We start from the raw sequence: 12,827 nt of genomic DNA, 5'->3' as shown, positions 1-12,827 counted from the left end.
TGAGCAACTCAAGATACAAATCACCTCATAGTAAAGTGGAAAAAAATTTTGAAATTATACACTTTCAAGCAAAATAAATGATCCAGTAATTAATTGGCTCATTTTAAGCAGCTGTTACCAAAAGCTATAATTTTGTAGTTGTATAAATAAAAGTGTTTATCTGAAAAATTCATTGAGAGGAAAATCTCACCACCACAAAAAATGGAACAGACTCATAGCTGACCCTCCAGTGGGTTTTCAGAGACAGTGAATCAGACAGGAGGAGACTGTCCATCTTTCTCCTGAAGAGCAGCTAGTGGATTTGAACCTCATGCCTTTATGCTGGCAGACCAGTTCCTTAAAACTATGCCACTGGTCCTCCTCAGTTTGCATGGTGGTGGCTGTTGTTAGGTGCTGACCGATAACGACCCTATGAACAACAGATATGAACCCTGTCCTGTACTGTGCCATCCTCACACTTCTGACACACTAAAGCCCATTATGGCAGTCACTGTGTAAATCCATCTGGTTGAGGATCTTCCTGTCCTTCACCAACCCTCTGCCTTTCCAAGCATCATGTCTCTCTCCAAGGACCTCTCCCTCCTAGCAACATGCCCAAAGTATGTGAGGTGAAGCTTCATTATCTTTATCAATTTGCATCACACTACCCCCAAATGCCTTTGATGATGCAAAGGCATCTGATTGTGAGGATCATAACAAATTATGGCTAACACACTAAGAAGAATGAAAATTCCAGAACACTTAATTGTGCTTGTGTGAAACCTCTACCTAGAACAAGAGGTGGTTGTATAAACAGAGCAAGGGGACACTGTTGTTGTTATGTGCTGTCGAGTCGCTTGCGACTCATAGTGACCCTATGTACAACTGCCCTAAACCCTGCTCTATCCTGTGCCAATCTCACTGCCTCTGACACACCCATCCTGATTACCCCAGTCACTGAATCAATCCACCTCATAGGGTCTTCCCCTTCTGTGCCGTCCCTCCACCCTCCCAAGCATGATGTCCCTCTCCAAGGACCTTTCCCTCCTTACAACATGTCCCAAGTATGTCAGACAAAGCCTCAGAATCCTTGCCTCCAAAGAGCAGCCTGGTTTAACCCTCTCCAGGATGAATCTGTTTGTTTTCTTGGCAGTCCAGAGTATATTCAATACTCTTCTCCAGCACCACAGCTCAAAGGCGTCAATTCTCCTTCTATCCTCCCTAGTCATTGTCCAACTCTCTAATGCATAACAAGTGATTGCAAAGACCATACCCTGTATCAGACGCACCTTAGTCTCCAAAGTGACACCATTACACGTCAGTACCCTGGAGAGGTTCCTAACAGCAGACTTTCCCATCGCAATACATTTTTTGATTTCCTGGCTACTAGTGCCAAGAGTGTTGACCATGGAGCCAAGCAGACTAAAGTTGTTAACAATCTCAATCTCTTCACCATCTATCCTGATGCTGCCAATTGGTCCAGTGGTGAGAATCTTTGTCTTCTTGACATTGAGCTTCAATCCATACTGAAGGCTGCAATCCTTGACCCTCTGCTCAAGCATTTCAGGTCCTCCTCAGTTTCGGCATGCATTATTTAAAATTAGGAAAGGTGTGCATCAATGTTATATCCTTTCTCCATATCTATTTAATCTGTTAAGTGGAACAGATTATTTGAGGACAGTATGAGGAGAAATGCAGCATCAGGACTGGAGAAAGATTCATCAATAACCTTCGTTATGCAGATGATACAACCTTGCTTGCTAGAAGTGAAAAGTACCCGACGTATCTGCTGCAGAAGGTCAAAGACTGCAGCTTTCAATATGGATTGCGTCTCAACTGCAAAAACCCGAGAATCCTCGCCACTGGACCAACAGTCAACATTATGATACATGGAGAAAAGACTAAAACTGTCAGCGACTTCATCTTTCATGGATTCCACAGTCAATACACTTACTTGGATCCACAATCAGTATGAGAGGTCAGGAGATCAGGTGACATATTGTATTAGAAAGGTCCGTAATCAGGTGCCACTTCAAATTACTGAGGAACAGTGATGTCACTTTGAAGGCTAGGGTGCACCTGACTAAGGCCATGGTCTTTTTGATCACTTTCTATGCACTTGAGAGCTGGACAATTAACAAGGATGACAGAAGAAGATATCTGGGTTTTGATCACATGCTGCTCCCTGAAATGGCTGAGCATTGAGTAATTTTTTTGATACAGTGACACTGCATTCACTCTATTCTCTTGATGCTTCTTGCATCAATATTTTACCCATATAATCCTTTACTACCACAGTTTGAAGCATGAAATGTGTTCTTCAGATATGACAAGTGTGTACTTCCTTTTTGGATTTCTAACTGCTTGTGCATGCACATGTTATTGGAATGCTTTGCCTTCCTGAGAGACCCTTTGACAACTGCTCAGCTCTCTTACTTCACCATTTCTTTAGCTTCCTCTAGAGCACACTTCAGTGTGTCTTCGGATAGCCATTTTGGTCTTTTCTTTCTTTTCAATCTTTTTAAAGTGTGTTACAGTTTGTGATGCTAATTAAAAGGTTAGTGGTGTGAGGCTGCCAGTCCCCCCTCAGCCTACTCCCATAAAAAGCCTTGGAAATATGAGGAAAGGGCACTCACTATCAATCAGAAACTACATGACAGCACTGAGTATTGTTTCTTTTACTTTTTAGCAAGTACAATCTTTCTGAAGATCGGGGGGGGGGGCAATACCTAGAGTAGTACATCAGCAGAGAATCGTCAAAAATACAAGATGAATTCTAAAGAAGGTGTGAAATAAGAGAGATTAACTGATACTGTAAAAAGAAAGATGTTTACTTGTGTTATATTTACTGTACAAAGGTATTTCACTATAATAATAAATTATGCACGACACTGTGAAGAATGGGAATTCCAGAATACTTGACCATAATAATGCAGAAGCTGTACATACATAGGCCAAGAAGCAGTTATTCAAGTTAAAAAAGGGGCTAATTCAAAACTTAAAATCAGGAAAAGGGATGCCGGATTTTATAAAGAAGAAAGTGGTATCAAAATTGGAATGCCAAAAGTAGTATTACCAACTTGAAATATGTAGATATCACACCTTGCTTGCAAGAAAGTAAAGATCTGAAGGACTTATTACAGAAGCTCAGAGACTGGCCTTCAAAATAGATTATATCTCAGTTTATTTACTTTTTTGGGGGGGTTCTTTATGGAAAACAAAAATCCTCAAAAAGGACCAAGTTCCAACATTATGATGAAATGAGAAAAGTTTGAAGTTAAGGATTTAATTTTAATTGGATCCATGATCAATCCTCAAGAAAGCAGCAGTCAAAAAATCAAACAGCAGGGAGCTCTAGTGACCTAGTGACAAGAAGCTGCACTGCAATCCTGAAGGCATGCAGTTTGAATCCACCTGAAGCTCTGCTGGAGAAGGAGGGGCAATCTCTTCCTGTGTCAGTTGGATCTGACTCAATGATACACAAGAAGGGGGAAAAATGGTATAATTAAAAGAAAAATCAAACAGCATATTGCAATGGTCAAATATACTGCCAAAAATCCCTTTAAAGCACGAATGAGATAGGCTATAAGTATAAAGATGACCCAAATCATGATATTTTCATATGCTTCAGATGCGTGTGAAAACTGTTCAGTGGATAAAGAGGATGCAAGAAGAACTGAAGCCTCTGCTTTTGTGGCACTGATGAAGAATACAGGATATATCTTGCATAGCTAAAGGAAAAAACAAATCTGTTTCAGAAAAAGTGTATCCAGAGGGCTCCTTAGAAGCTAGGAGGGTAAAACTACATTTCATACTTTGGGTATGGTGTTTAAGGGGCCAGTCACTGGAGAGAAGGACATCCTGTTTGGAAAAGTAGAAGTTCATCTATCTACTCTTACACTATTCTCCTCCCAACCCAACTCCCATGCCAGATCTGCTTTATAAAGTGGTGCTATGCAGTATTTATCCTTTTGTGACTGAGATATTTCACTCAGCATAATGTCTTCCAGGATAACTCATGTTGTGTAATGTTTTGTAAGTTCATTGTCTTTCAGTGTTGTGTATTATTTCATTGTGTGAATATACCAAAGTTTTTCTATCCATCTCTGTGCTGATGGGCACTTGGGTTGCTTCCATCTCTTTGCTATTGTAAATAATGCAGCAATAAACATGGGTGTACATACATCTGTTTGGATGGCAGTTCTGGTTTATTTATGATATATTCTCAGTAGTGGAATTGCTGGGGCAAATGGTATTTCTATCTCTAACTTTTTTGATATAGCACCAAACCACCTGTATAGGTAACTAACACTTCCTTGGAACAGATGAAGGAAAGAATTGTTTAAAAGGAATATATGATTGATATATATGATATGATATGGCATTAGATGTATGACAAGAGCCCAAAATAAGAGGTATAGTGCAAAGAGGACTGGGGGGATGGAGGTGAGGAGGTAATTGTGGGACAATGAATGAGTATTTTTTTTTTAAAAAAGTGAACTGGGGGAATGAGTTGGGGAGTGTAAAATGTGCAATAATGAATGAATGAAAATCCAACTTTTCTGTAAACTCTCATCAAAATCACAACTAAAATAAAAATTTTCATTAAAACAAAAGAAAGTAAGTAAGAAGAGAGAAGACCTTCAACAAGGTGGGCCTAGAATAAGAGGGTTAGGCACTAAAGAGACTCTGGCAATGCTGTAGGATGAGGAAGGGTTTGGGTCTGTTATGTACAGGGTTGCTGAGTCAGAGCTGATTCAACAGCATTGGCCAAGCAGTCATTTGGTGGGAGTTACAAAGACTATGGAAGAGAGGCCATAGAAGGTAAACCAATGTATCACCTTTGGTCATTAAGTGGTGGTGGTGTTGTTGTTATATGCCATCGAGTCACCCGTAGGACTCACAGTAGCTCTCAATCATGCTCTATACTGAGCTAATCTCACAGACTCCAACAAACCTAACCCCATTGCCCCAGTATCTGTGTCAATCCATCTCATCCAAGGTCTTCCTCTCCTGTGCTGTCCCTCTACCCTTCCAAGCATTATTTTTTTCATTGCTTAACCTCCATATATTGTATTCCTATAGTTCTGGTGGCCTGGTGGCAAGAAGCTCCACTGCAATCCCACATGTAGTGGTTTGAATCGACCAGCGGCTCCAAGCGGGACCGGTAATCCCTTCCTGTGTCATTTACTCCTGTGAAAACCAGTTGGAGGGTCAGCTATGGGTTGTTTCCTATTCAATAGCAAACAACAAATAAAAAAGTGTGTATTCCTGAAATCTTGTTTAGTCTAAAGGTAGAACTGATCTATCATTTCCAGAGCTGGTCAATCCACATTTTGGACAAGGCAGAAACCTAACTAGAAAGGGATGTTTCTAAATGTCAAAAAGAAGATGACGCTGACAAAGCTGATCTATGAACTTAGTGACTTAATGAGTGCCCTCCCCCAACCCTGTCACTTATTCTGGCTTATTCTAGACAAATCTGTCATACAAAAGGTGCAATGATTAGCACTACAAAGCCACTAATCTGGTCCTATCCACTGCCCAGCATACTTTATAACTAAAATTACCACTGAGATTGTCAGGTGCTACCACTTTTTAACTCACATAAACCCTACGTGACAGAGTAGAATGGCCTATCGGATTTTCTAGCTCTTATCGTACTAAGTACAAATCATCAGATCTTTCCCTAGGGAGTTGCTAAGTGGGTTCAAACTGCCAACCTATGTGTTAGTAGCCAAGCACCCAGCTGCTGCACCAGCCCTATCAAATGCTTCACACATGTTAACATTTGCAGAGACTGCTGCCTAATCTCCTATTGATATAAACCTTAATTTGCTTAGGCATTATGGGTATTTTCAATTCAAAGTCCCCAGGACTGTGAGATGCCAAGTTTGATGCTCTTTACGTTTACTGTCTTTTGAAAGTAAAAGAGTGGTGGGAAGGGCCTGTGAGGGTGGTGAACAGAGAGAACAGAGTGTCGAGAGCCCTCAGGAGTCTTCCCTATCCACAGCCTGTTCAGTGAGAGAAGGGCACCACCAGCCGTGCCTCTGGGTATGTTTCCCTTCCACATTTTACACACACCGTTCAAATATAATTGCTTATTAAAATAACATTTTTTATTAAAAATCTTTGTTTATTAAACAATTGTGTTTGCCATTTGAAACTGCACTTAAGAGAAATGGTAGGTATGTAGGGTAGGTTACCATACTATATTCCAGATTTAAAGTTTAAGAAAATGTATTCTGTAACAATCAGTTGTATAGCAACCTGATGGTTCAAGTCAAGCAGATCAGTAAACTAAAATGCCCATTAATTCACAGAGAGATGAAAGTCATATTGCAGACAAATGACTGCTTGGTAAATAAGGAATACTAGAGAGGAATGATTCAAATATTTACACAGGAGTCTCACAAATTACTGTTACGTGCCGGCATGTCAGAACCGACTCAGGGCTGACCCTCCAGTGGATTTTCAAAGGCTGCATATCACACAGGAGATTTCTTACCCATATTTCTCCCATGGAGCAGCTGGTGGATTTGAACCAACTGCCTTTGTGTTGGTAGTGCAGCTCTTTACCCACAAGCTCATTGGGGCTCATAAAAGATTAACAAGCTGAAATTAGCAAGAGTTGATAATGTGATGTGACCACAAGTGTAATAGGCCCTGTAGATAGATTTCAGATACATTACCTCATATTACACTAAGTTTGTAAAAAACAAAGTATTGCAGAGCATCTTTGTTGTACTTGCTACTTTTTGGAGTCACTGCTCTTGTTAGGGGCTGTGCAGTGGAGCACAACTCATAGTGACCCTATGAACAAAAGATCTGAACCCTATTCTATCCCATGTCATCCTCACACTTCCTGACACACAAGAGGACATTGCAGCAGTCACTGTGTCAATCCACCTGGTTGAGGATCTTCCTCTCCTTTGCTCAACTCTCCACCCATTCTAACATCATATCCCTCTTCAAGGATTAGCCCCTCCTAGCAATATGCCCAAAGTATGTGAGGCAAAGCCTCATCATTCTTGCCTCCAAAGAGCACTCCTGCTGCACCTTCTCCAAGACATTATCTGTTCATTCTCTTGGCCATCCATGGGATGTTCAGTGCTCTTCTTCAAGATCACCGCTCAAAGGTGTCAATTATTTTTCTGTCATCCTTTTTCACTGTCCAGGTTTCGGATGCATAGCTAGTAACTGGAAAGATCAGGGCCTGAATCAGATGCACTTTAGTCCTCAAACTGGTATCCCTACTCCTCAATAATTTGGGAAGGTCCCTAACTGCAGATTTCCCCAGTGCAATGTGTCTTATTTCCTGACTGCTCATACCAAGGGTGTTAATTGTGGATCCAAGCAAGATGAAGCTGCAGACAATTTCAAGCTCCTTTCCATCCATCGTGATGTTGTCCAGTGGTAAGTATATTTGCTTTTCTTTACACTGAGATGCAATCCACTCTAAAGGCTTCATTCCTTGATCATTTGTAATAAGTGCTTCAAATCCTCCTCACTTTCAGCATACAAGGTTGTGTCATCTGCATAATGCAGGTTATTGATGAGTCTCCCTCCAAATCTGATGTCACATTCCTCTTCATAGAGTCCAGCTTCTCATGTCATTTGCTCAGCATATAGACTGAACAGTTATGGAAATAGAATACATCCCTGATGCAATCCCTTCCCAATTCCAAGTCATGCAGTGCTCCCCTGCTCCATTCGCACACAGCTTCCTGATCCAGGTATAGGTTCCTCATGAGCACAAGCAAGTGCTCTGGGATTCCCATTCTCCTCAATGTCAGCTACAACTTGTCATGACCCACACAGTCAGATGCCTTTGCATAGTCAACACAGCACAAACAGACATTCTTCTGGTATTACTTATTTTCAGCCAGGATCCATCTGACATTAGCAATGACATACCTGGTACCATGCCCTTTTCTAAATCCTTCTTGAACTTTTGGCAGTTCCTTATCTATGCACTATTCCAGACATTTTAAAATGCTCTTCAGTAGTATTTTGCTTGCAATGATAGTGTTCAAGAGTTTCCACATTCAGTTAGATCACCATTCTTGGGAACAGGAACAAATATGGACCTCTTCCAATCTGTTAGCCAGACAGCTGTCCTCCAAATTTCCTGGCATAAACTGCTCTGTATCCAAAGCTACACCTGTTAACTGAAACAAGTCAAGTGTTATCTCATCAATTCCAGGGGCCTTATTTGTTTCCAATGCCTTCAAAGCAACTTCTACTTCCTCCTTTATTACCGTTGGCTCCTGTTCATACAGTACTTCCTGAAATGATGTTTGTTTTAAAATCAGGATCAGTAGGTGAGCTTTATCCAAAATAGCACTTTTGACACTGAAATTACAGGTATTTCATAACTTATGGTAGGATTCTGTGTCAATAAGTCCATACTGACATTAAGTCAAATGCCTTTTTCCTCAGTTTTCATTTTTTTTCCCTTTCTTTTCTTTTCCCTGCCTCTTTTTAAACAGTCCCTCCATAAGGACTGTCCACTTAGCTTTGTATCCAAAGACGAAATTAGTAGGTGAAAGGAGTCAGCCTTCGTTACAGACTGGTTAATTTCAGGGTCGAAAATATGGAACGCTTCACGAATTTGCATGTCATCCTTGCGCAGGGGCCATGCTAATCTTCTCTGTATCATTCCAATTTTAGTATATGTGCTGCCGAAGAAAGCACCAGTTTTCATTTTATATTAGTTTACTCACAAAGTTTGCATACATTTTTACTGAATTTTATTATCAGTATCTTTAAAATCTGATCTTTTCCTTTGCTGCTGCTGTTGTGTACTATCGAGTGCCTGCGACCCTATGTACAGCAGTTCTAAAGCCTGTCCTGTCCTGAGCTAATCTCACTGACTCCAACATAACCTACGCTCATTGACCCAGTTACTTTATCAATCCATCTCATTCAGGGTCTTCCTCTCCTGTGCTGTCCCTCCTCCCTTCCAATCATGATGTCTTTCTCCAAAGACTGGTCCCTCCTGGCCACGTGCCCAAATTATGTGAGATGGAGCTTTAAAATCCTTGCCTCCAAAGAGAAACTTGGTTTCACCCTCTCCAAGACACTTCTCCAGCACCACAACTCAAAGGCATCAATTCTCCTTCTGTCATCCTTCACTGTCCAGCTCTCTCATGCATAAAAAATAAGGGTGAAGACCATAGCCTGAATCAGGCACATCTTAGCCTCTAGACTGATATTGTTGCTTCTTAGTATTCTGGAGAGGTCCTTGACAGAAGATTTTCCCAGTGCAACTCACCTTTTGATTTCCTGATTGCTGATGCCAAGAGTGTTTATTGTGGAGCCAAGTAAGCAGTAACTGTCAGTTGACAAACTCAATCTCTTTTCCATCTATCATGATGCTGCCAATTGGCCCAGTGGTGAGAATCTTTGTCTTCTTGATGTTGAGCTTCAATACATATTGAAGACTACAGCCTTGGCCTTCTGGAGCAAGCACTTTAGGTCTGCCTCATTTTCAGCAAACAAGGTTGTGTCATCTGCATAACATAGACTGTTAATGAGTCTTCCTCCAATCCTGATGCCACACTCATCCTCATAAAGCCCAACCTCCCAAACGATCTGTTCTGCCTATAGACTGAAAAGGTATGGAGACAGGATGCATCCCTGATGCACTTCTTTTCTGATTTTGATCCATGCAGTTTCCCTGCTGTTCTGAGGACTGCTTCCTTGTCTAAGAGTAGATTTCACATAAGCACAATCAAGTGTTCTGGGATTCCCATTCTCCTCACGGTTAGCCACAATTTGTTGTGATACACTCAGTCATATGCCTTTGCACAGTCAATGAGGCACAGACAGACATTTCTCTGGTACTTTTTGTTTTCTGCCAAGTCCACTGGTGATAATGTCTCTAGTGTCACAAAATCTTCAAATCATAGCTTGTATTTCTGGTAGTTCTCTGTCAATGTACTGTTGCAGCCATTTTTTGGATAATCTTTAGCAGGGATTTTGCTTATGTGTGATATTAGTGATATTGTTCTATAATTTCCATACTCTTATCAGGTCACCTTTTTTTGGAATGGGAATAAATCTGGATCTCTTCTAGTCAGTTGGTCAGGTAGCTGTCCTCCAACTAATTGACTAAATCTCACCATCTTTTCTTCCAAGGAGCATTCTGGTAACACTTCTTTCAAAATGTAATTGTGTGCTCTTTTAAGCAGTGCATGAAATAGTCAATATTCTTTGTCAATGTGGCAACCCAAATGCATTAATTATTTTTCTCTTCCATTTTCATTATTCACTTCTCACATTTTTTATGAGGCAAATGAAAACATTATGGCTTGGGTCAGGCATAACTTAATCATCAATGTGACATCTATTTTTTTAAAAACACTTTAAATAGATCTTCTGCAGCAAGTCTGATTTTCTGTTGTTTTCATGGCCTGTGGATCCAAGTAAAATAAAATCATGTTACATCATGATTGTTGATACAAGTAGAATAAAATCTTTGACAATGTCAATTTCTTCTCCATTTATCAGGAACCAACAGCCAGAAAAGTCTGACTGAGCTCCAGTGGGAGCAGGGGCCAGCAGAGGATGGGCTAGGGTGACAGAGTCATCTTGCCAGGCCTAGGAGCCTGGACTTTGCTCAATTCTTCTTTTTTTTTCTTCTCAATTCTTCTTCAGTTCTCAGGGACTAAAGGAAGAGGCTGCTGAGCCTGGAGCTGCATCTCACAGAGTGCACATTCTCAACAGGAAGGAGAAACAGAGGCAGGAAAGTACCACAGAGCTTTGCTCCTATAGCTGCAGTCCCCTCTTCATCATTTTTTTTCTCTTCCTTTGCCCTTGCCTCTCTTTGGCTGCTCTCTACCTACACACTCTCACCTTTTAAAAGAGAAACATATCTTCACTTTGTTGACTTTTTTTCCTTCCCAAAGCAAATATATGAAAGCAATGGTCTATACCCCTGCATCCTGGTTCACAGTATCGCCTCCTATTGGTACTGAGAAATTTAGTAACTCACCCTCCATTGCTTAATTCTCTCTCTGAACACAAACTTCTAGATTCAAGATCATCAGCACAAGAATGTTAATAGCTTTTCTAAGATCTCCCTACTCTCTATGAACCACCTGATACTGGTCCCACAAAAGTAGATTCCTGAGATGTAGTGGTGCAGATTAACAGTAATTCGGAGAAAGCTGACAGCACTCAAGAGTTCCACAAATCTTTTTCTCTGGCAAAAGTCCTCAACCTAAGGTGACTTTTTCCCCAAGGGGGCATTTAGTAAAATCTGAAGACATATTTAAATGTCTTGAGTTGGAGGGAGGTTCTACTGGCATCTAATAATGGGTGCTCATAATTCTAAAACATACATGACAGCCTCTGCAACAGAAATTATCTGGTTAGTCCTAAATGTCAACAGTGCAGAGGTGGGAAATCTTGCTCAAGACTATGCCTACCCTCTTACAAGGATTTTAATGTTGCTGCTTCACCCCTTTGATCTTTCATACTGCTTCGTTTCCTGAATGTTCTTTCTTCTGATTTGCAAATGAGTCCACCCTCTAAGATTCTATTCTTAGCTTTCAGCTTCCCCCTCCAACAAAAGTTCTGAGAGGCGTAACTCCAATAAGGGCATGTAAGATATGCAAAGGCAAAGAGGTGAAAAATTGCCTGGTGAGTGAAAAGAGAAGCACTTAAGGCAATACCAAAGCTTAGTGAACCAGGGAAGGAATGGTAAAAAAAGAAGTGAAGACACAGATGTGGATGATTTAAGAGGTGCCACTTCTCTGAGAGTGAGTTTCAAGAAAGGGATAATGGCTAACAGTCTTTGGATCCTCTCCTTGGGTGCATGTTCCAATGCAATGGATTCTGTTATTCTTAGAAGCCACCGAGTAAGTTTCAACTGATAGAGACATTCTATGTCCAAAGAACAAAGCCCTTCCGAGTCCTCTGTCCTGTGCCATCCCTACACTCCCTGCTGTCTCTGAGCCCACGGCTGCAGCCACTGCCCAATCCATTCCACTGAGGGTCTTTGTTGTTTTTGCTGCTCCCTTACTTTATCAAGCATGATATTCTTTTCTAGAAACTCGCTTCTCCAGAAACACACCCGATGTGTATGAGACAAAGTCTCATCATCTTTGCTTCTAAGAAGTATTCTGGCTATCGTTCTTCCAAGAGAAATTTTTCATTGATGATGCTTCTCTGCAGTCTTTGGTACTTTTAATATTCTTTGACAATATCACAATTCAAAGGCATCAATCCTTCCTTTCTCAGTCTTCTTTATCTACTATCTAGTTTTGTTCCCATGCAAGAGGTAACTAAAAATGCTATGGTTTGCATCAGCTGCACCTTAGTTCTCAAAGAACTATCCTTGTTCTTTAGCACATAATGAGGTCCTTTGCAGCACATTTGCCCAGTGCAATCTGCCTGCTGCTTCCATGGTAGAATATCCAAGTAAAAGAAAATTCTTGACAGCCTCAACCTTTTCTCGATCCTGGGTACTGGTCCAGTTGTGAAGATTTTTGTTTTATGTTGAAATGTAACCCACATTGAAAGCTATAGTTGTTGATCTGCATCAGGAAGTGAGCGCTCCCAGGCCATTTCATTTTCAGCAAGAACGGATTTGACGTGTTGAACACTTATGACCGAAGACCATGAAAGTTGTGGAATGACATCAAGGACATCATACATGAAAAATACAAAATATTATTAAAAAGACAGCAAAGAAAGAAAAGAATAAACATGGATGTCAGGACAGATGCAGAAACTCACCCTAGAATGCAGAGAAGCTAAAGTGAAAAGAAGAAATGATGAAGGGCTGAATGAAAAAATTCAGAGGGCAGTTCAAAAGACAAAACAAAGCATCATAATAT

The 12,827-nt window shown here is 40.8% G+C and overlaps 1 protein-coding gene across 1 annotated transcript in view; it reads right to left on the bottom strand.

Moving 5' to 3' along the window:
• The window catches only part of PRKAG2 (protein kinase, AMP-activated, gamma 2 non-catalytic subunit), a 409,636-nt gene that overhangs the window by 56,423 nt on the left and 340,386 nt on the right, over positions 1 to 12,827 (bottom strand). The gene's annotated exons all lie outside the window — the stretch shown is intronic.

The sequence above is a fragment of the Elephantulus edwardii genome, unplaced genomic scaffold, assembly GCF_000299155.1.
Source record: "Elephantulus edwardii isolate Elephantulus edwardi_28Jun2011 unplaced genomic scaffold, EleEdw1.0 scaffold00161, whole genome shotgun sequence".
In the NCBI taxonomy this organism is placed as follows: domain Eukaryota; kingdom Metazoa; phylum Chordata; class Mammalia; order Macroscelidea; family Macroscelididae; genus Elephantulus; species Elephantulus edwardii.
This window is presented reverse-complemented; position numbering and strand designations above follow the sequence as displayed.